A 24,907-nucleotide genomic window follows, 5' to 3' on the forward strand; every position below is an offset into this window, starting at 1 on the left:
ATCAATGCAGCATGACCTGTGCAGCCTCACCTGTGCCCATCAATGCAGCGTGACCAGTGCCCACCAATGCAGCCTCACCTGTGCCCATCATTGCAGCGTGACCAGTGCCCACCAATGCAGCCTTGCCTGTGCCCATCAATGTAGCCTCACCTGTGCCCATCAATGCAGCGTGCCCAGTGCCTATCAATGAAGCCTAAACTGTGCCCATCTATACAGCCTCACCTGTGCCCATCAATGCAGCCTCACCTGTGCCCATCAATGCAGCGTGACCGGTGCCCACCAATACAGCCTCACCTGTGCCCATCATTGCAGCGTTACCAGTGCCCAGCAATAGAGCCTTGCCTGTGCACATCATTGCAGGGTGACCAGTGCCCACCAATGAAGCCTTGCTTGTGCCCATCATTGCAGCGTGACCTGTGCCTATCATTGCAGCGTGACCAGTGCCCACCAATGCAGCCTCACCTGTGCCCATCATTGCAGCCTTGCCTGGGCCCATCATTGCAGCGTGACCTGTACCCATCAACGCAGCCTCTCCTGTGTCTATCATTGCAGCTTCGCCTGTGCCTATCATTGCAGCTTCGCCTGTGCCTATCATTGTAGCGTGACCTGTTCCTACCAATGCAGCCTCCCCTGTGCCCTTAATTGCAGCATGACCTGTGCCCATCATTGCAGCGTGACCTGTGCCCACCAATGCAGCCTCACCTGTGCCCACCAATGCAGCCTCACCTGTGCCCATCATTGCAGCCTCACCTGTGCCCATCATTGCAGTGTGACCAGTGGGCATCAGTGCAGTCCAATGACGGGACGCGTTCTCTCTGTCACAGGCGCCGGGTCAAGAGGTGGGGCCGTGTGTGACCACGAGCAGAAGGCAATTCTAATGTAAGCTGTTACAGCTGGCAATCCCTGCTCTGTGATCGGGCCAGCTCGCCTCTTCTTCCACTCTCTCTTCCCCTGGGGGCGATCGCTGGGAGCTCGCACCTCCGTTCAGAGGCAGCCCACGCTCGCCAGAAACCATTTTCCACTGGCAAAATGCGAGTAGGTGAGTGGACTGGAGGGCTGGTATATGCTATATATTTATTTTATTTTTGCTATTTTTTTCCCCACAAAAGTTAAGTTTTAAAGGAGATACGGTATTTACAAATGCAGAAATTTTAGCATCAGTGTCACTTTCCCTTGAAGTAGGTATCTTATAAAGAGCAGTGCAAGTGAAAGCTCTGTATTCAGGCAACAAAAAACCCTAAGGTGACAGGTAAGATTTTACAGATGTTTGAAAGCACCTATGTTCATCGGTCCATCATAGGAAGAAAGGACCGACAGTAATGTTTATGGGAGATTACTGCTCATCTTTATGGGAGATGCTGCTCATCTTTACTAAAGACCAACTGGATGTTCCAATGCACTACAGAAACAACATCCAGTGAATGAATGATGATAAATGTATTATATCTGGCACGCACCAACTAAGAAACATTGGGTTGATCAGATCAATTCTACTCTTATAAGGGAAAATCTGATTTATCAGCACAGAAATACCATCCGCAATTTTTTCTCTATTTGGCAGGCATAAATAGACACTCTGGGGCTTGCCCCCCTCAATCATGTACAGGCTGCTACAGGAGTGAGGCCCTTGCATTCCTAGGCATATTCTGTTTGCAAGGCCACTAACTACACTTTGGGGTTCTCACACTACTAGGTTAAAACAGAGTATGTTTGTTTTAGACATGTGCTCCCTATTCTTTTTCATGAAGGTTATTTTTGTCCCCCCAAACCCCCCCCCCCCCTTTGAACAGCAAACTGGTATATTATGTACTATGCTATTTCATCTTGTTTATTGTTTTATCTTTTAGTATGTTGTTTAGTTAATATCACCCTTGTATTGTATTGATGTGCCATTATGTCCATTTGTATGCTTACACAAGGCAATCTCCTTAGGTCACTTAGGATGCGGTATTGTAACCAAGCTGAACTGTTTGACTATCTTGTATTACGTTTTTTTTTTTTTTTTTTACTCTTGTACAATGTTTCTTGTACCAAACCTCTTATTTTATCTGTACATAATGCATGCATCTTCTTTTGTTGATTTTGTGGCACAATAAATATTTTTTTCTGATTAAAACATTATGTCTGGAAGATATTAAGGTATATACCAGCACCAAAATTTTAAACCAACTGCAAAGCAGAGCTTAAGAAGTACAAAGAGTGGGCTGTTTGTTGTCTCAGGATCTGGACAGCTTGAAATTGCTAAAGAATTAATCAAATCCAACTTACATGAGACAGTTCTACAGTAAAATGTCAACCACGGGGTGGCTCAGATAAAAGGCATTCCATATTTTAGAAAGGCAAAGTCAGACTCCTAACCTTTGTCAAACTGAAATGCTGGAGTCATCTTCAAGTAAATCTGTGACCATTCAGACATGTCTATATTCTTTACATTCAATAAAAGGGCTTCGAAACAAGTCCTTATAGGACCCTGTAGCTGAAAGCACCGTGGAGCAACTTAACCTAAAACATTTTCAGCAAAAGCACAGAACTTGTTACATTTCCTCAGAAGCTAAGCCCCTTCCAAAGCTCTTGCTCTGTGATTATATTAAAGATTAGCATACTAGAAGGCTGCTGACTAACTGCTGGGAGATGGGAACAGGGGTAGCTGAGTTGCCTGACAGAGCAACTGGCCACTGATGACATCCACAGGCTATGCATGAACTAAGGAAAAAAAACTCAGCTTCTGGACAATATACCAACAATATAGCACCACATCCCTTAATTAATTTGTATATTGGAGATTTGTGGGATTTTTAAGGTGCTTATTAAATCAATAGAAAAAAAATTAAAAAGTGTAAATGTTATTAATACATAAAAACAACGCAGTTGCATTAGAAAAGACTCATACAGTACAGTCCTTAAAGGTACAGCACGGTGGCGTGGTTCCCAACATGTTTCGCCCTACAATGGGGCTTCCTCAGGGTATGCTGTCCAAATGAATATCAGAGCCTTCCCAAGATAAATTGCAATTGATAATGGTTCAGGAGGTCAGGCAAACACCATAAGACCAGAAACCGGACTGCAGGCAATCATAGGAGACATGAAAGGACCAGAGAGTCTAATTTGCAAAAAAGTTGAACACGAGGATGAGAAAATCCTATTTGGGGACCCTGAGCACATAATCTGAGGTCCTGCATGTGTATGTATGTGTCTCTCCTCATGGTTTACAGCTTTTCCAGGAAACCATGAGGAGAGACACATACTCCCCTAGAGGACCTCAGATGTGCTGAGTCTCCCCAAATAGGATTTTCTCATCCTCATGTTCATCTTTTTTGCAAATTAGACTCTCTGGTCCTTTCATGCCTACTGGTCACAGATGTGCAAAGAGCAACTGGCCACAGATGTTTCACAGTACAATACTCTGTTCAAAAAAGACATCCACAAGCTATGGATGAACTGAAAAAGTTTTGTATACAGTGAAATTCCAACCGTACTTCTAATCTAATTTCTGAGCAGGTTTGTGTATTGGCTGAAGGAAACTTTTGGTTGACATGATTGTCAGTAAAGTAGGTTGGACTATTATGTTGCGTTTGTTAAAAAAGAATGATTGGGGTTGATTTACTAAAACTGGAGAGTGCAAAATGTGGTGCAGCTCTGCATAAAAACCAATCAGCTTTATTTATTTTTTTGTTCACGCTTAATTGAAGTTAGAATCTGATTGGCTACCATGCAGAGCTGCACTATATTTTGCACTCTCCAGTTTTAGTAAATCAACCCTAATGCATTCTGTATTATGACTTGACCCTGTACACACTATAAGAAAATCGGGTGAACATTTTCGTCTGAGGAGCTTTGGTACGATTTTCTGATAGTATGTACACAACTTTCGACAGCCGATTTTTACCTTCCGAACGAAAATTTCCAATGGGACAAACTCCAAAATTTTCTCTTACGGGACCAGATGAATGATTTTTGTTTACCATGTACCAATTTTGTACGGGAAAAATCAGAAACAAAAGACTGCACATTATCAGAAACCAACAACAAAAAAAAAGCCTTACGAAATGTTTGTACATTTTTTCCTTCCTCCGTTTAGACTTGCTGTGAAACATCAAGGAAAATTAGACAATTGTTCACCCAATTTTCTTATAGTGTGTACCCCACTTTAAACAACAGTATACAGTATATCTGATCACATTTTGGGTGTCATTATCGAAAAAATCCAGAGAACTCCTAATGGTTTACAACGTTTTTCTCTCAACTATATTCTACTTATCTTAATTTTAGTTGTAATATCTATCTATATATAAAAATAAAAATGAATGCTTTTCCACAAGATAATGCTCACTACCAAAAAGAAAAATATATAAACATTTAGGCAAGCCACCTTCTGCTATCCTGTTTACCTTGCTGCTTTCAAACATAGAGAGACTGTGTCTCTTTCCAACTGAACACATCTGTCCAAAGCCATTACATACATCTGATTCTCTTATGATTGTGTTAACTCTTCATAAAGGTTACAAAAATGTGGCAAAGGAAACAAACATTTTTTTTAAAGCTGAACTAGTTATCAAACTGAAAAACGTCAGAGAAGTATAATTATGATTGTCAATTAAAAGCATCACCCATGCATGTGACCTCTATGAGAGGCATAAATTTGATTTACTAAATATAATCATTTATTTTTACATTTAAAATAACAATTGACTGTGCTGCCCCAGCACAACTAGCCAGCATCCATCTCATTTTCTATTTTTTCATTGCACGTTTAAATATGCTTGGTCTCTTTGGAAATATAAAGCCCTCTCTTATTAGAGAAACATTGAGAAATAAGGGACACTGTGGGGAATTTCCTAAAACTGGGGCAGCCAGAATCTGGAACAGATGTGCATAGTAACCACTCAGCCTTTATATTTATTTTAACCGCTTCAGCCCCAGAAGATTTTACCCCCTTCCTGACCAGAGCTTTTTTTGCGATTCGGCACTGCGTCGATTTAACTGACAATTGTGCGGTCATGCGACATGGCTCCCAAACAAAATTGACGTCCTTTTTTTCCCACAAATAGAGCTTTCTTTTGGTGGTATTTGATCGCCTCTGCAATTTTTATTTTTTGCGCTATAAACAAAATAAGAGCGACAATTTTGAAAAAAACGCATTATTTTTTACATTTTGCTATAATAAATATCCCTCAAAAATATATAAAAAAATATTTTTTTTCCTCAGTTTAGGCCGATCGTATTCTTCTACATATTGTTGGTAAAAAAAAATCGCAATAAGCGTTTATTGATTGGTTTACGCAAAAGTTATAGCGTTTACTAAATAAGGGATAGTTTTATGGCATTTTTATTAATAATTTTTTTTTTACTAGTAATGGTGGCGATCAGCGATTTTTATTGTGACTGCGACGTTATGGCGGACATGTCAGACATTTTTGACACATTTTTGGGACCATTGTCATTTATACAGCGATCAGTGCGATTAAAAATGCACTGATTACTGTGTAAATGACACTGGCAGTGAAGGGGTTAACCACTAGGGGGCGGGGAGGGGCTAAGTGTGTCCTAGGGGAGTGATTACTAACTGTAGGGGGATGGGCTAGCAGTGTCATTACTCTGATCACAGCTCCCGATGACAGGGAGCTGTGATCAGTGACACTTGTCACTAGGCAGAACGGGGAGATGCTGTTTACATCAGCATCCCCCCGTTCGTCCTCTCCGTGAGGCGATGGCAGGTATCCCCACGGCGATCGAGTCCGCGGGACCTGCGACCCGACTCATGGAGCTCCCGGCCGGCGCGCCGCCAGCGGGGCGCACGCAATGGCACGGCGGGGAATTCAAATGGACGTACAGGTACGCCCATTTGCCCAGCTGTGCCATTCTGCCGACATACATTGGCGTGCGCCGGTCGGGCACCGGTTAAAAGCTTAAAGCCCCTTTCACACGGTGTTCTGTTTGTCTGTTTTTCATCCATTTTTTGACGGATGAAAAACTGACACCGATTCATCTCAATGGAAAAATGAATGTAAACAGATGATTATCTACTTACATCCACTTCCGTCAACATCCATTTTCTGGAACGGATCAAAGCCCTAATTTTCTTCTGTTAAAAAAACAGAATGGATGAAAAATGGATGTAAACGGACCATTTTGCATTGGTAGTGGATGTAAAAAAAAATGATGTACCACTGACGTAAAACTGATAAGAACCTGATGAGAAACTGATAAGAAACTGATGAAATATTGATGTAAACTGATCTGTTTTTTCTTTGAAAAAAACGTGACTGAACTGATGAAACGCTTGTGTGAAAGGACCCAAACTGAACCTGCTGGTCCTGAAATTGAGCTGATTTGTTGCCGCCATGCACAGCTGCACCAAATTCTGTCTACTGCAGGCTTAGTAAATTTCCCTTGTCTTCTGGTCACCTTCTTATATAGTTTTGTGGAGAGAAAATGACCAGTCATTGGAGAATCATCTTATACACAAAGGCCCCCCTTTCCCCACATCTACATGGATGAAGGGTGAAGTCAGAGTTAAGGTAGAACTCCTGATCTGCATAGGTTTTCTAATATAGTGACTTAAAAGGAATTAAAGACACTAGACTAAAACACTGGTTTCCTCTGGGGTGCTTTCTGCTTTTTCCCTGGGTTTTGTAATTCTTTAGCCCCCCTCATTCTATAATCGCCTTTTGTGTCAAGATCAATTCACTCACTTTTCCATTATACCCCCAGTTTGCCTGTATCAGAGCATGTCTTTCATACAGTTTCTTGTATGGGTGAGATTAAGAATGCAAATTTTTTCTTTCTTATAAGTTATAGATCCATGTTTTCTTCCAAAATTGGCTCAGATGCTCAGCTCTAGTTACCCTGGCAACATCCTCTGAGTATGCTCCTGACTGAATCTTTGTCTCATCCTTTGGCACCATCTATGTCTGGCTGGTTTTGACCCTTGCTGATTTACTGACTACTCTACAACAACCCTCTTGCTCAGTTTCACTGCCCCTTCAATTCTTCAGTCCTTCTGTTAACCAGAGCCTACAGTTGAGCGATGTGGCCACCATGCCCAAGATCTGTCACGTAAGCAGGTGGGGGCCCCAGAGTACCAAAGCACTTGCATAAGGCATGCTGAAAGGGGTTGTTAAGAGTAAAAATTGGTGCAGCAGTAGTCATGTTGCTGAGCTAGTGCCCCTTACAATCACTACATATTCTGTGCATCTTAATTATACGATTACCTTTGCTGTGCAATCTGCCCCGCTAAAGCACTACTAGTGAGTAGCTAACTGTACTTGTTCAGTATAAAATCAACCTGATAACTCTCAGCTGTGAAAAAAATTGGTGACAACATTTGTTTTTATTGAGCCGTCTCCTCCTAACCTATATGCAAAACAGCTTATGCGCAGGCTTTGAGCTAACATTTTGAAAAGTGGGCTCTCTACACATTAATGGCTACCAGCAGAGCTAAGAGATGGCACAAGAAGTATGCTTTCCTTCTCTCTTTGCCTGCTGCTGTTAGTGAAGCTCAACCTCTGCCAGTCTGTGACCTGCCTTATGTGTTTCCACTATATTTGGCTATATACGGTTAACTAACTTCAAAGCAAAATCTTGTCAGCATGCACTTTGCAAATTTTGCTTTGGGATCCAAACACCTTGTCTTGGCAGTGTGTATTACTGTTTTGATTGATCAACACACTATGAACCAATTAAAGGCATACACCAGCAATCCTTAAACTCCAGCCTGTAGGCCAGAGAATGTAAGGTAAAGTTATCTACTACCTGATGGTGCCTGTATAGTCCTAGCTGTGATGTCACCATGAGGAGCAATGCAGCACACAGGGAGTCTATGCACGCTAGCTTGAGGTGCCTCCCTACAGTGTACTACTGTAAATAGATATGACAAAAGTTTTTAGTATGCACCAGTAAATTAGAGATTTGTGCACCCCTTTTTGTTTACTTTTTTACCTTTACAGGTTCTGCACTTTAAGAAATGTTATACTTTAGGAAACTTTAATTTGTCCACCTGAAGCACAGCCAAGCAGTAAAAGGTTTGTAAAAGGCATATGACCAATCAGATTGTGGAAAAACTCCTAATCAGTTTTTTCACATTCTAAAGTCTTTTAAATTGACTCTCTGAAATAGCTGAATCTGTAGCTGACAGAAGCAGATGTCATATCGGCACTCCTTGTGTTTTTGCTTAATCTCATTTTAATAAAGTTTTGGCTTTGTTAAAATGATTATGCATAACATCCAGTGTCTTATCCTCCATGTGTGCATTGTGTGCGGTATACACAGGCTCCGAGGGGGGTGGGCCTTCACACATTGCACAACAAGTGTGGGGAAACATTGATTGGTTTCCCTTCTGTGACTCAGCTGCAGTTGTACTTGTCACTGGCAGCTGCAGCTGTGATATGTGTTTGTGTAGTCAGGAGAAGGGGCGGTACTCTGCATTTCACTGGAAGCAGAGAGGAGGGGCAGTACTCCTTAGCAGGGATGTGATTGACTGCTTGATGTTAGCTCCACCCACTGAGCCCCAGGAGAGGAGGAAGCGAGACAGAGCTGCAGAAGGAAACATGGTGTGCCGAGGGAGAGGGAGAGCAGAGATAAGCTGTGCAGGGTCGGCTGTTTACCTGTACTGTAAGACAGAGGTTCACTTACTACTGACCTCTTAACTCTTTGTCACTATTGACCCCTGAACTCTGTGGTAAGTGATAAAGATGTCAGCAATAAGTGACTCAGAGATCAGTAGTAATTGAGGTATAGTTCTGGGGTCAGAAGTAAGTGACACAGAGTTCAGAGGTCAGTAGTAAGTGATGTAGACTTCAGGGGTCAGCAGAAAGTGATGCAGAATTCAGGGCTCTGTAGTTAGTGACACAGAGTTCAGAGGTCAGCAGTACGTCACACAGAGTTCAGGGGCCAGTAGTAAGTGAAACAGGGGTTCAGTAGTAAGTGATGCAGAGTTTAGGGGCCAGCAGTAAGTGACACAGAGATTCAGTAGTAAGTGATGCAATATTCAGGGATCAGTAGTAAGCGAGGTAGAGTTCAGGAGTCAGTGGTAAGTAACATAGCGTTCAGGGGTCAGTAATAAGTGACACAGAGTTTAGGGGTCAGTAGTAAGTGAGGCAGAGTTCAGAGGTCAGTACTAAGTGATGCAGTGTTTAAGGGGCAGCATTAAGAGATGCAGCGATTAGGTATCAGGAGAAAATAACACAGGGTCAAGTGCTAGGGGACAGTAAGTGATGCAGAGTTCAGGGGGAAAGTGATGCAAAGTTCAAGGGTCAGCAGTAAGTGACGCAGAGTTCAGAGGTCAGAGTTATGCCCCATACACATTTTCGGATTTTCCGACGGAAAATGTGTGATAGGACCTTGTTGTCGGAAATTCCGACCATGTGTAGGCTCCATCACACATTTTCCATCGGATTTTCCGACACACAAAGTTTGAGAGCAGGCTATAAAATTTTCCGACAACAAAATCTGTTGTCAGAATTTCCGATCGTGTGTACACAAATCCGACGCACAAAGTGCCACGCATGCTCAGAATAAATAAAGAGATGAAAGCTATTGGCTACTGCCCCATTTATAGTCCCAACGTACGTGTTTTACGTCACCGCGTTCAGAATGATCGGAATTTCCGACAACTTTGTGTGACCGTGTGTATGCAAGACAAGTTTGAGCCAACATCCGTCGGAAAAAATCCTAGGATTTTGTTGTCGGAATGTCCGATCAATGTCCGACCGTGTGAACGGGGCATTAGTGGTGCAGAGTTCAGCCATCAGTAGTAATTGATGCAGATTTCAGGGGTCAGTAGTAAGTGACAAAGAATTTAGAGGTCAGTAGTACATGACACTGAGTTTAGGGGTCAGTAGTAAATAACAGAGTTCAGAGGTTAGTTGTGAGTAACTTTAAGTAACTTTGAGTTGAGAGGTGATGTACAGTTCAGAGGTCAGTAGTAAGCGATGTAGCATTCAGGAGTCAGTAGTAAGTAATGCAGAGTTCAGGGGTCAGTAGTGAAATACAGTTCAGGGGACAGTAGAAAGTGATGCAGAGTTCAGGGGTCAGTAGTAAGTGACACAGAGTTCAGGGGTCAGTAGTGAAATACAGTTTAGGGGACAATTGAAAGTGATGCAGAGCTCAAAGGTCAGTAGTAAGTGACGCAGAGTTCAGGGGTCAGTAGTGAAATACAGTTTAGGGGACAATTGAAAGTGATGCAGAGCTCAGAGGTCAGTAGTAAGTGACGCAGAGTTCAGGGGTCAGTAGTGAAATACAGTTTAGGGAACAGTAGTAAGTGATGCAGAGCTCAGCGGTCAGTAGTAAGTAACGTAGAGTTCAGGGGTCAGTAGTGAGATACAGTTCAGGGGACAGTAGAAAGTGATGCAGAGCTCAGAGGTCAGTAGTAAGTGATGTAGAGTTTAGGGGTCAGTAGTGAGATACAGTTTAGGGGACAGTAGAAAGTGATGCAGAGCTCAGGGGTCAGTAGTAAGTGATGTAGATTTCAAGGGTCAGTAGTGAGATACAGTTCAGGGGACAGTAGAAAGTGATGCAGAGCTCAGGGGTCAGTAGTGAGATACAAATCAGGGGACATTAGAGCTGCACGATTCTGGCTAAAATGAGAATCACAATTTTTTTGACTGGAAGATAGATCACGATTCTCTCACGATTTTCGAGGCATAACATCATCTTTCACATTAAAACAAAAAAAAAAAATGGGCTAACTTTACTGTTTCGTTTTTTTTTTTTTTTTTTTAATTTATTAAAGTGTATTTTTTCCCAAAAATTTGCATTTGAAAGACTGCTGGGCAAATACAGTGTGACATAAAATATTGCAGCAATTGCCATTTTATTGCCTAGGGTCTCTGCTAAAATGTTTGGGGGTTCCAAGTAACTTTCTAGAAAAAAGTATTGATTGTAACTTAAGAATGAAGTGTCAGAAAAAGATTTAGACTTTAAGTGGTTAAACTTCCTGCATTTATAAACTTCCGACATTTACATGTTGTTAAAAACTTGGCAGACTGCCCCGATTTTTTCTTTACACACAGAAGTTTATCCCTTTGCTATAAGAAGGAAGCCTTAGTTACAATGTTTCATGTTAAAAACTTGGCAGACTGCCCAGATGTTTTCCTTTGACAGCTGAGTGAGCAGATAAGTCTCTCCACTTATTATATGAAAGAATCGGCAAACTCTGCAATAGAGATCGTCAGGGGGGTTGAATCGAGATCACGATTTTTTAACGATTCAGTGTGCAGCTCTAGGGGACAGTAGAAGGTGATGCATAGCTCAGAGGTCAATAGTAAGTGATGTAGAGCTTAAAGGTCAGTAGTGAGATACAGTTCAGGGGACAGTAGAAAGTGATGCAGAGCTCAGGGGTCAGTAGTAAGTAAATAACACAAGGGGTAAGGGAGAAAAAAGGGGAACAAGAGACACCTAGGTATTTGATCAATTAAGTGCAAGCTGTAACCATAATATACTGGAAAACAAAAGGAAAAATGCCCGGTACTAGTGTCCGGGTAAGGGGTTACTTTAGCAGCACTAATTGAGTTTCAATTATCCGGTAATAACCAACTAATTACCAAAAAGAATTATTAAAAGTATCACTTTATTAAATACCTTAAAACAACATTAGACATGTTGGACAATGTGTTGGATTTAAAATAAAAAACTGATGAATTTGATTGGGTTCTACTGGAACCCTGTTACTACATATATGATCTGATAATGGGTCAGACAGAGCCAATTACTGTCAATAATAACTATAGATCAAAGACAATGGACAAAAACAAAAACAAAAACAAAAAAACATACAACGTGAGACATCGTCCGGACGCCTATAGGATCTTGCTACGTATTAACTGGTACAGAAAAATATTATGAGTATTTGGTGATGTTAGGTGGTTAATTAACCAGATATCAGTAATCAAATGATGGCCAAAAGGGATACCAAATAAACATACGTGAAAGATCCTGGGGAGATATGCGAGGGAGGATGGTATGGGGGGGAGGGGAGGGAAGTTGGAGTGGTGCTAGTCGTGCTTATAGGTATACACTTGGTCTGGTCTGTAGGTTTAAGTTAAGCGCACATGAGATGGTGATCGGGCCTATTGGTAATCAAACCTATTGATAGGTATCAGATGAAAAAAAGTCCCCAATAGGCAGAATGCTGTTGATGGCCAAACGTCCGCATATACAGCTTTAAACAGAGTCCCTGGTGATAACAGCAGATGCAAATGCAAAGTACATAGTCGAACAAGTGAAAATTTGTGGAACTTTACCGGTCCTGGCACTGACTATCCTCCAAGTCCCGATCCGAGCCGTTCATAAGGCTTCCGTCCTCTTTAGTAGGAGGTGTGCTGTAGTGTGCAGCTTCTGATCCTGTGCAAGTGGCTGAAGGGGCAGCGGGACCGGGAATGGTGTCCCGCAAGCTCGTCCTACTGGGTCAGGTAAGTGCTGCAAGTACCGCCCGGTCAGCGGAGACACTCAGCCACGGAGCTTCGGCCGAAAGGGATTAGATTCACTAGCTAGTGTTTAGCAGGCATCCCCGTCTGCCTCCTCGCTTGCTCCCATGTTCAAAGTGTGGCGTCCGTGACGTGTCGGCGTTGATGACGTCAACGCGTTTCGCTATTGGCTGTAGCGTAGCTTCATCTCGGACGAATTCAGGGCTTGTGAAGGCGCTCCTTTTAACTTGGCTGCTGCGTTCAATCACCGCCCTGAAATGTTTAAGTTTTGCTATGTAATGATCTTTAATAGACCGGTTTTGTTCCTAAAGCTCAATCTGACAATTCTTATTCACTATTTTTTGGAATAAAAAGAAAAAGAAAGAAAAGGATAGAACTGTTACTGAGAAGGGGGGACTAAAAAATCTTTAATTCCAATAGCCTATTATTATTAGTGTGCATTCTAGGAAAGAAAGTGCTATTGGTTTGCCCGCTATCTCAAATATTTAAACATTTAAACAGTTAAGGAAGGCAAGGAAGGGGAGGGGGAGGGTTTGGGATAGAACAAGAGGGGGATAGGAACACGGATAAATGAGGGAACATAGACATAAGCACATCGAGAGAATATATGCGTATACTAAGAGATTAGTGTCAATCGTATCGGAACACATGCATACATGTACATGGCATCAGAGACATCAAGCTGGATTGGACCAAAATCACAGGGCAATTTATGGGATAGGGAAATCATCTAAGTGGGTAGAAAGGGTTGGAAATTTAGTTCAGTGTTTAACCCCACTGGGACTAGCGATTTTAGGCGGTACACCCACCACTTCTCTTTTTGTAATAGTATGCGATCAAAGTCGCCACGTCTAGGGGGCAAGTTCAAAGCATAAATACCTTTTACCCTCATGCCTCGTGCATTTCCCCCGTGAAATTGGGCAAAGTGCTTGGCAAGAGGTTTTTCTGGAATTTTGGTTTTGTCATTGATTTCTCGCAAATGTTCACCGATGCGGATTTTTAACTGTCTTTTCGTTTTTCCGATATAAATTTTGGGACACGGGCATGTAATCATATAGATTAGTCGAGATGTAGAGCAATTAATCAAATCATGAATTTTGAATGACCCTTTCCCGTGCGCGTCTGTAAAGGTAGATGTTCTGTCTACGTAAGGGCAAATTTGGCATCTATTACAGGGATACATGCCAAGTGTCCGTGGATACTCTGATAGCCAGGTGTTTTCTTGTTTTCGAGTAAATTCGGATTGTATTAAAATATCTCCCAAATTCTTTGCCCGTCGGGCAACCAACTGGGGTGATGAACCCACAATCCTGCCCAGTCCTGGTGAGTTTACCAATAGGCCCCAATGTTTTTCTAGAATTGACCGAATGTCATTCCATTGGGATCCAAAGGTAGTTATTATCCTGACTGGAGCATCTTTTTTTTGTTGGGGGGATAAATCGGAGGTGCTGGTTGGCTCAATTGAAAGTAGGCTTTGGCGTTTCCGAATCGCTGCCTTTTTCCTAGCTCGCTTGATTTGCCGATGTGAGTAGCCTCGCTCTCTAAATCGCATGTAGAGATCCTTGCTCTCCTTACGGTAGTCACTGGCTCTTGTGCAGTTTCTTTTAAGGCGCATAAATTGGCCTACCGGGATACCGTTTTTTATCCAATGAGGATGGTGACTGGTGGCACTCAAAAAGGTATTTGCTGCTGTTTGCTTACGGTAAGTAGAGGTAAGTAATTGTCCATTCTCAAGACGAATTTGTAGATCGAGAAAGGACAATTCTGTTTGACTGAAGGAATACGTCAATTGTATGTTGAATGAATTGTCATTCAATTCACAGATGAACTTCAACATGTCGGTTTGGGTACCCCGCCAGATCATAAAAATATCATCGATGTACCGCAACCAGGCGTGAACGTGGTCACGGTACATCGATGAAGGGAACACCATCGTCTCCTCCCAAAAGCTTAAATGGAGGCACGCATATGAGGGTGCCCATGCTGCCCCCATGGATGTGCCGCGTATTTGTTGGTAGTAGACCGTTAGAAATTGAAAGTAATTATTTTTCAACATAAATCTCAGAAGGTCTATCAAAAATTCATTTTGTGGTCCTGATTCGGGATAGATGGTGTTCAAGAAGATATCGACTGCTTTGATCCCACAGTCGTGGGGTATTGAGGTATATAATGACTCAACGTCGATACCGACGAGCCAAATTTCACCTAATTGGTCGAGATTTTTAAATTCAGTCAATTTAGCCAGGACGTGACGGGTGTCTTGTACGAAGGATTTTTGGTTCGTAACCATATCCTTCAGCAAGAGATCAAGGTACCCACCAATGCGTTCAAAAGGACCCTGGCAGGCCGATACAATCGGTCTACCAGGTGGATCATTCAGGTTTTTATGCAGTTTTGGGATTATGTAAAAGGTAGGTGTATTGAACTCCTGTACTGAAAGATGCTGGTATTCTCGCATGGTCAGCAATCCCTCATCCTTGGCAAAGGTAAGTTTCCTATTTAATTCCTGGATCACTGCTGGAAAGGGATTATGGTCTAATCTGCGATAAGTGGTGACGTCAGTGAGTAGTTTTTTTGCTATTTTTTCATAGTGTGTGTCATCGAGGATGACGACATTGCCTCCCTTATCGCTATTTTTTATTACAATGTTTTTTCTTTTTTTGAGATCATCGAGGGCGATTCTTTCGCCTTCGGTTAGGTTATCATTACCTCTTTTGTTCCATTTAATTTTCTCGAGATCGGATTGCACCATCTCGAGAAATAAGCTTAACCATCTATTTTTGGATAGGGGAGGCATTTTTTGTGATTTGATTTTTAAGTCCACTGATCGTTTGATCAGTGTATAGGGCTCCTCATTGTGTGCTTGATTTTCGTCCAATAGAGAATTCAGGATATCCAACATCTGTTGGTCATCCGAATCCCTAATGGTATTGGATGCTGTGGTCTCATTTTTACCTTCATATAAGGATCGTAAGAAAACTTTTCTCAGAAATAAGGAAATGTCCTTATATACAGTGAACTCGTCCATAGTGGATGTCGGTGAAAAGGACATACCTTTGGCGAGGAGACTGAGATGGTCTGGACTTAAGCAGTGGCTGGATAGATTAACCACCTTCAAATCATCAGACTGGTGTGGTTCACTATTAAGGGATGGCATAGTTAATGTCTTTTTTGGCTTCTCGTGTATGTGCGATCGTGTGTTGACTTGGTCTGTTTCTGTTTCTGGGAGCCTATTTTGTTTTTTTGTGAAGGGGGCGGAGTTTGCGAGGTTTTTTGCTCCGCCCCCCCTTGCTCTAAAAAAGTGACCGTCTTTGTTGTTTCGTCGTCAGAATCGCTATGTGATTTGTCTCGACGTTGTTTTGATTGTTGACGTTGATTCCTACCTCTGGATCGACTTCGGCCACGCCGAATAGTCAGATCAAATATCTCGTCTCTTTCAAAATCAGCAATGTCCCGTTTAAATTTACTTTGTTTTGTTATTTTGAGATTTAATTGGGTCTTCTCTATTTCCTTTTTAAGCATGTCATTTTGTTTTGTGAACTCATCCAAATGTTTAAATATTTCCAGTCCCCGAGCGCTTTCCTCTATTTGGGCCTTGATGTCAATCAGTTGAGCCTTTTCCTCCTCCACTATAAGTCCCATCACGGCCAAGCCGTGGTTTATACAAAGTTCTTTCCATTTTGGTAAGAAGTTTTCAGTATGTAAATGTTCCGCTGGTATGGTTCGATCACGTAGTCCTCTCGGGACAATTCTATGTGTTATGTATGTTTCTAATGAAGTCACGTCCCATTTCCTATTAAGATGTTTTATTAATAATTTTTTATGTTCCTTAAATTTATTTTTAATTTCATCCTCTTGTTTAGTGGCTTGAGGGGTGTCACTCTGAAATGCTGTTTTTATCTCAAGATCAATATCCTCCCCTAACATAAACGCCATTATCCTTAAGAATTATAAAAAGTTCTGATTCAGCTATTAACAATAGTAAGGGTGATATCTCTTGCTGGAGGTGACCATAAGAAGAGTCACAATTAAATAGTAAATAACACAAGGGGTAAGGGAGAAAAAAGGGGAACAAGAGACGAGGCATGAGGGTAAAAGGTATTTATGCTTTGAACTTGCCCCCTAGACGTGGCGACTTTGATCGCATACTATTACAAAAAGAGAAGTGGTGGGTGTACCGCCTAAAATCGCTAGTCCCAGTGGGGTTAAACACTGAACTAAATTTCCAACCCTTTCTACCCACTTAGATGATTTCCCTATCCCATAAATTGCCCTGTGATTTTGGTCCAATCCAGCTTGATGTCTCTGATGCCATGTACATGTATGCATGTGTTCCGATACGATTGACACTAATCTCTTAGTATACGCATATATTCTCTCGATGTGCTTATGTCTATGTTCCCTCATTTATCCGTGTTCCTATCCCCCTCTTGTTCTATCCCAAACCCTCCCCCTCCCCTTCCTTGCCTTCCTTAACTGTTTAAATGTTTAAATATTTGAGATAGCGGGCAAACCAATAGCACTTTCTTTCCTAGAATGCACACTAATAATAATAGGCTATTGGAATTAAAGATTTTTTAGTCCCCCCTTCTCAGTAACAGTTCTATCCTTTTCTTTCTTTTTCTTTTTATTCCAAAAAATAGTGAATAAGAATTGTCAGATTGAGCTTTAGGAACAAAACCGGTCTATTAAAGATCATTACATAGCAAAACTTAAACATTTCAGGGCGGTGATTGAACGCAGCAGCCAAGTTAAAAGGAGCGCCTTCACAAGCCCTGAATTCGTCCGAGATGAAGCTACGCTACAGCCAATAGCGAAACGCGTTGACGTCATCAACGCCGACACGTCACGGACGCCACACTTTGAACATGGGAGCAAGCGAGGAGGCAGACGGGGATGCCTGCTAAACACTAGCTAGTGAATCTAATCCCTTTCGGCCGAAGCTCCGTGGCTGAGTGTCTCCGCTGACCGGGCGGTACTTGCAGCACTTACCTGACCCAGTAGGACGAGCTTGCGGGACACCATTCCCGGTCCCGCTGCCCCTTCAGCCACTTGCACAGGATCAGAAGCTGCACACTACAGCACACCTCCTACTAAAGAGGACGGAAGCCTTATGAACGGCTCGGATCGGGACTTGGAGGATAGTCAGTGCCAGGACCGGTAAAGTTCCACAAATTTTCACTTGTTCGACTATGTACTTTGCATTTGCATCTGCTGTTATCACCAGGGACTCTGTTTAAAGCTGTATATGCGGACGTTTGGCCATCAACAGCATTCTGCCTATTGGGGACTTTTTTTCATCTGATACCTATCAATAGGTTTGATTACCAATAGGCCCGATCACCATCTCATGTGCGCTTAACTTAAACCTACAGACCAGACCAAGTGTATACCTATAAGCACGACTAGCACCACTCCAACTTCCCTCCCCTCCCCCCCATACCATCCTCCCTCGCATATCTCCCCAGGATCTTTCACGTATGTTTATTTGGTATCCCTTTTGGCCATCATTTGATTACTGATATCTGGTTAATTAACCACCTAACATCACCAAATACTCATAATATTTTTCTGTACCAGTTAATACGTAGCAAGATCCTATAGGCGTCCGGACGATGTCTCACGTTGTATGTTTTTTTGTTTTTGTTTTTGTTTTTGTCCATTGTCTTTGATCTATAGTTATTATTGACAGTAATTGGCTCTGTCTGACCCATTATCAGATCATATATGTAGTAACAGGGTTCCAGTAGAACCCAATCAAATTCATCAGTTTTTTATTTTAAATCCAACACATTGTCCAACATGTCTAATGTTGTTTTAAGGTATTTAATAAAGTGATACTTTTAATAATTCTTTTTGGTAATTAGTTGGTTATTACCGGATAATTGAAACTCAATTAGTGCTGCTAAAGTAACCCCTTACCCGGACACTAGTACCGGGCATTTTTCCTTTTGTTTTCCAGTAGTAAGTAAGCCACTTACTGCTGACCTCTGAATTGGTGCCCTGACATCTATTGTTGAGTCCTGCTCCCTCCAATATACCTCCACAGATACTGTGCTGTACATTCCCTATTCAACACTGCCTCATTCTATGCTATTTAAGTCAACGTAGACTCTAGTCAAACCTCTTTAAACCACACCTAATATTCAGTGAAATGAGAAACATGCCCACTTTTCACCACAAAACGTCATGCATGCCACATTTTCTTATGTGCAGGCAAGGGAGCACAACTTATAATCTTGCACACAGGCCTACTGCTTTTAGAAAATGAGCCCTTATTGTGGGTATAACAGGACACCTGGTTGGTAGATTTGGGAAAGCTGCTCTGTTCCAAAAAATCTGATAAAAGACCAAGTTAAAAAATAAAAATCTAATTGGATCAGGTAGGTAAGGCCACATCAAAGTCAAACATGAGTTCTGGTTTCTCTCTTCTAGCATAGCTATTATAACAGACTATAAACAGTATGCTAGTATCTAATTCAAAATAATATTAGATTAGATACAGTTGCACAAGCTGAACATGGTCAACACTGAACTTATAAAATACAGCACATGATACTTGTACAATGCTATAACAGGCACTGCTTTACTTTCTCTATTTTAGCCCATATATTTCATATTGGATTCATTTAATCATAAAGCCCTACCTCAGCAAGTCATCTTGCAAGAAGTTATTAAACTCTTCTGCACTACAGCTCTGTCTCTTCAAGCTTAAGTAGTTTTCTGTCAATCAAATCAAAGGCCTCATCTCTAGCGCTCCACTCCTGAAGATCTAACTGTGGGATTAACTACTTTTAAGCAAAAATTATAACAAAAAATAGGAACACTCCAATATGCATAGGTGTGAGTAAAGCCTGATATGACAAGATTTCCAAGGCCACGTGTCACTGCTATTTGTACATTATTATTATACAGAAATTACATAGCGTTTGTGCAACGCTTTACAACATTCTATCAGAATAAGGTTTGCAAATTGTATTCTGTGAAATTTAGCTTTGCCTGTGTGTATGATAAAGTAGATGTTAACCTGTACGACTATAATCATATTATCATTTTGTAAATGATTTATTTTGCAAATATAGGAGACATCAATAAATTCCACTAAAAGGATTTAACTGTGCGTTCATTGAAACTAGGTTTAGATTTCCTTTATTTTAACTGTATTAAACCCATAACCAAAACTGTACACACATCCGATGCTACATCTGTCCCCCACCGTCTCTGCAGTGAGAACCGAGTAATCAAACACCGCTGATCTCTCTGTGGAGGGGACGGGAAGGTCTGGCTCAGGCTCTCAACAGATCATTGGGAGGCTGAGCCAGGTGCCGGTCCAGGTATCTGAGTGAATCCCGACCACTGAAGAAGTCCCCACCTTGGATGTAATGCATATAGGGGGGGCGGAGCCTTGGGCGTGACACCATCCTGCGGCCATCTTGCTACAAAGACAAATGCTAGCATGCATATTAACATATGCATTTAAGTTAACACTGGCGGCAGTGCTTCACTCTGTAAGTGCAATACTTCCATTTCTTTCCCATATACATCTGGTGTTCCCGAGTGTCTGATGACCCGTTTACCGCATTGTGAGGAGAAAGGAGTGAGGACTTGCCAAGCGTCTGTCAGAACCATTATCCCTGAGGGGAACACAGCTTGCTTTGACCTTTCTGGTAATGCAGGGGCCGTGTCCTTGAGGTGAGCGACCAACTTATATGGTGGTGGAAACACAGAGCACTTTTACTTGGATAACAGTAGCACAGTGGCGATCACACTATTTATTGATTAAACTTTACAGTGTGATTTTACACAATTTTGGAATGTGAATGTATTTTTGTTGCACACTGTAAAATTTGAGTATATTGGAATATTCACATTTTTTGTAGTATATCTTTTTAGTATATGGTAGATTTGGTTGCGCTACACTGCTTTTATAATAATTTATGTCATTATTGAGTGTTGTGAAATCACTTACAGTTATTGTTGTTAGCTGGCAACAGTACTTTAAATATTTTGATTATTTTGAGCACAGGTCACACATTTATTACTATGGTTGCGCTAATTGATTTTGTATCAGCGGGCTCTCGCCCATATGGTCGGGATATTTCTCAAGCTTGGACCAGTTGAGTGACTTCAGCTTTAGCCCACTGTTGGCTGAAAATGGGTTAGAAGAGTGACCCGGGTCACAGGAGTCACACAACAATATCCAGTAAGTAGATAAGCATATGAGAGAAGCAAACCATCCCATATGCAACTGGAGTGTCAGAACAACTTAGGAAATTTTTCAACAAGTGGGTTCTCTGTGTTTTCCAAAATTGGCAACACACTTAAGGGCACAGCTTGTATACCTGAAAAACTAAAGTATAAGCAAAGTGGTAGGTGGAGTTTGAAGCAGTGAAGTGTGCACATACTTATACACAAGATCTACCCCTATCTTCTATCTTGTTCTGTTGTGTAATAGCTATGTATCTGCAGTGTGCTCTGGCCAACGTTCAGCCCATGTGTATGGCAGCCGGTCCAACACCGTTGGGCTGGCTTCTGTCTAGGGGTCATGACCGAAAACAGTCTTCTGTTACTTCTGGCACTTTCAGCCAGTGGCTGAGACCACTAATCGGAGTGTTCTGGTGGGGGGAGGGGGAACGTCCCCCTCTCAGAACACAATAGCACAGCAGGGAAGATCGCTGTACTAACATTGGATTGTTAGTACAGAGGCTCTGACCTGAGCTGTCAATGTGTACTAGGCTTAAGGCACTGCTGCCTCTCACTCCTAGTGTCAGGAGATATTGTGTAATTTCAATTAATAATGTCATTACTGTGCTGGTCACTGCGCTCCTGGGGCTTGCTGGAGGGAAAGCTGCACCTGAGGATTGGCAGTACAAGCATCACTGTATTTCATTCATTCAGTGGATCTGTTTCTTCCACTTGGGTGAGTGGTGAAACATTTTTAAGGGTCAGCAAGTTCATTTGTGTTTAATTTACTAAAACTAAATATGTTTACTTAGGTCAACACAAAAAAATTGTGCATTTTAATAAATGGCCCATTGTTAGCTACATATATACTTAACATCACATACACCAGGGGTCTCAAACTGGCGGCCCTCCAGATGTTGCAGAATTACAAGTCCCATGAGGCATTGCAAGACTGACAGTTACAAGCTTGACTCCCACGGGCAGAGGCATGATGGGACTTGGAGTTCCTTAACAGCTGGAGGGCTGCCAGTTTGAGACCCCTGACATACACACTTAATTCTAGCTCAAATTAGGCTCTTTGACCAGTCCTCTCTAAATGTTCTCACAGGTATTTTAACAACAACCTCAAACTAAAAAACCTTCACGCCTCGGTCAGCAGAAACCATGACTATATTTTGGCAATTTTATGGTGCCTTTTCTACACTGCATTATATTCTTAATTTTATACATTAAATGAATGAAAGGTAAACACAAAAGCCTGTCAACTAAACACATTTTTCTTTATCTCTTTCATAAATATTTCTTTTAAAGCTGTTCATAAGAGATAGTCCATTCAAAGCGCTAAGATGTGCGTTATTTATGGAGTAATTCATTACTTGTAGTGGGAAAAGGTATCTGGTCAGTCTGTAAAGGTCAGGAAATATCAAACAGCAGGCAAAGAAGAGATAATGATAAGTAGCAGCTCTTGCTAATAACATTTTCTGCGTACCAAAATACATCTCCTACACAAATCTGTTGTAACTTGCAGATTTGAAAAAAGAAAAGAAAACTACTTCTGCTGAAAGTTTTGCTATTTATTTACATGGAACAATGTTAGCCCCACTTGGGTGCAATTTGAGCAACTCAAAGTTTTAGGGAGAGTTTGATCAAGTCTAAATAAAATCAGGTAATACATGTTTTCTGTCTGAATTCGAACCAGATATTTAGATCGGTGTAAATTGACTTTTGATATTTTTAGGCCAAAATTTCATCTTTAATGCTTTATAGTACTGCTGGGACAAGGTCATCCAGTGCCCAGGGCAAAGAAGCCAAACGACCCCCCCCCCCCATTATGTGCAAGCTTAGGGGATGCTACCCGCATGTCAAAATTCCTTGTATCAGAATGAGTTCGCTGGTGCCCCCATTCATGCAGTAACCCACTGCGCCTGCCCCTCCTGCCCACCCCTTGTCCCAGCCCTGCCTTATAGATGCCCAAAAATGATGCAGTCAGAAAGTAATCAAGCCCATAGACATCCTTTCTCATAAAGAGTGCTGCACTGTCAGCCTTAATTTGATTTTATGACGCAAATTAGGTGATGGTAATTCCAAGAACATTGATGTGAAAGAATCAATTACTTGCAGGAATGGTATAACACAGTGGTTCTTAACCTTAGAGAGATCAGGGCCAGGTAAATTCTTCAAGTAGCTTCCATGCTCCAACATGGTAGCAATTGATAAAATGTTTGTAATCAACCTGTTGCCAACCCTCTTTCTGAACATTCCCTACTCTATCCACAATAAATTTTAAAACTTTTGGGCTATAAATGTACTTTAAATACATAAGTGCACAGTGCACTGGTACCTCCCATTCCCATAAGACTCTGACCATCACCTAGACAACAAGCTCAGTCTGTGCAGTCACATTCCCACATTGATAGAGACATGACTGCTGCCCCCTGTGACTCCCTGCTCTGGCACATGCCCCATTGACACTGTGGGGGTTATTTACTAAAGGAAAATCCATTTTACACTGCAAGTGCACTTGAAAGTGCACTTGGAAGTGAAGTCGCTGTAGATCCGAGGGGGACATGCAAGGAAAATAAAAAAACGCATTTTAGCTTGCACATGATTGGATGATAAAATCAGCAGAGCTTCCACTCATTTCAGATCTACCCCTTAGATTTAGAGCGACTGCACTTACAAGTACACTCTCAGTGCACTTGCAGTGCAAAGTGGATTTGCCTTTCGTAAATAATCCCCTGTAAGTGATATGAGCCAGGGCACTCTGGAGAGGACATTGGTAAAAGTTCTGGTGATGGTCTGTATATGCCTAAATTCATATTGCTAATGCTATTTGGGAGGTGCAGGGGTTGCAGTTAATCAGGTACTCAGTAAATTGTGGGGGCACAATAGTTAATTAATGCACTCAAGTAAGTAAAAATCTAGAATGGACAATAGCCTTCACTGGCATCCACGCCTCCTAGGCCTTGGCATATGTAACCTCTTGAAAAAATTAGCTCCGATGAAACCAGACAGTGAAAGAAAGATGGTGAACTGGTTCAAATGAAACATCCAAATTATTGTGCAATTCTAAAAAAGTTATTATTACTATGGTATTACTGCAAATAATAAAGTGGTTTTAAAGTCACATTACTGACTTACTGTTATTTTCTCTAGCTTATAAAGACATACACTACAGTGTTTGTGTTTTTTGAAATTTATAATGCTAAATTCCTTTTCTCACAACAACTCTGTGTGATCACATGCTTCCCCTCTACTCTTTTTCCCCGATCTAAGGAGCAGAGCAGCAGGAGGAGCTGAGATCCCCCTCTGATGTCAGCCAGCTAGCAGAGGGGGATCATGTGACTGCACAGTGGTGGTGTGAGAAAAGGTATTCAGCATTATCATTTTCAAAAAACACAAAGACTGTAGTTTATGTCTTTATAAACCAGAGAGGATACAAGTTCTTGTTTTATATATTGCAGGGAATAGCAGCAGGAGGGGAGATGGGTTTTCACTGACTAGGACATGACAGGCAGGACTCAGAACACACAGCGGGGTGACAGAGGCACGTAAGCTGACCATGGTATCATGAATTAGCAGCCATGACTACCTTGGTCAGCACACACAGGGGGAGACAGGAACAGTCAGGATCAACCAGGTATTTTACAGCATAGAATGGGAGAAATGACACTCCAGAAGCACTATGGTATTTACCATGGTTTAAAGGGACAGGATCTTTTTATTTTTTTTATTTTTTTAGGGTTACAACCACTTAAAGCTTTGGGACTGTATAATATAAAAAAAATGAAATAATCATCACTTAAACTGTATATAAAACCGTTTGATAGTGTGGTGAGTTCCATACCTAGCTGTAAACCTCATTATCTGGCTGTAATTTTATGGAGTGCATTTTTAGATCATGGAGAGATATGTTTTACGAGGTTTACATTAGAAAGGTGTCACTCAAAATTCAACTAAGATTAGATCACCACGTTTGAAGCACCATAAGGAGTTAATTCACAGCAAACAAAACAAAGCCATAGGTTAAAATTAAAGTCATCTTCCCACCTAACATAACATAACATAGATAATACGTATTTGTGGAATGATTAGCTGTTAGATGTTGCTAGATGTTCCCTGACATTTTAGGAGTTTTATACTATACTGTACTTTCTATAGGTTACAGAAAATGGTGTGAAAAGCAAACAACATCTAGTAAGAGGCAGTTCTATTTACAAAAACCTCTTGTTCATATGAAGTATCAGAGTGTTATGGTCTACTTCTTCATACTAACAGGGCATCCAAAGCTGCTCAAAATC

The 24,907-nt window shown here is 41.5% G+C and overlaps 1 protein-coding gene across 6 annotated transcripts in view; it reads right to left on the reverse strand.

The window, feature by feature from the left end:
- The window catches only part of TTC29 (tetratricopeptide repeat domain 29), a 416,217-nt gene that overhangs the window by 133,987 nt on the left and 257,323 nt on the right, over positions 1-24,907 (reverse strand). The gene's annotated exons all lie outside the window — the stretch shown is intronic.

This window comes from Aquarana catesbeiana, linkage group LG01 (genome assembly GCF_042186555.1).
Source record: "Aquarana catesbeiana isolate 2022-GZ linkage group LG01, ASM4218655v1, whole genome shotgun sequence".
Taxonomy (NCBI): domain Eukaryota; kingdom Metazoa; phylum Chordata; class Amphibia; order Anura; family Ranidae; genus Aquarana; species Aquarana catesbeiana.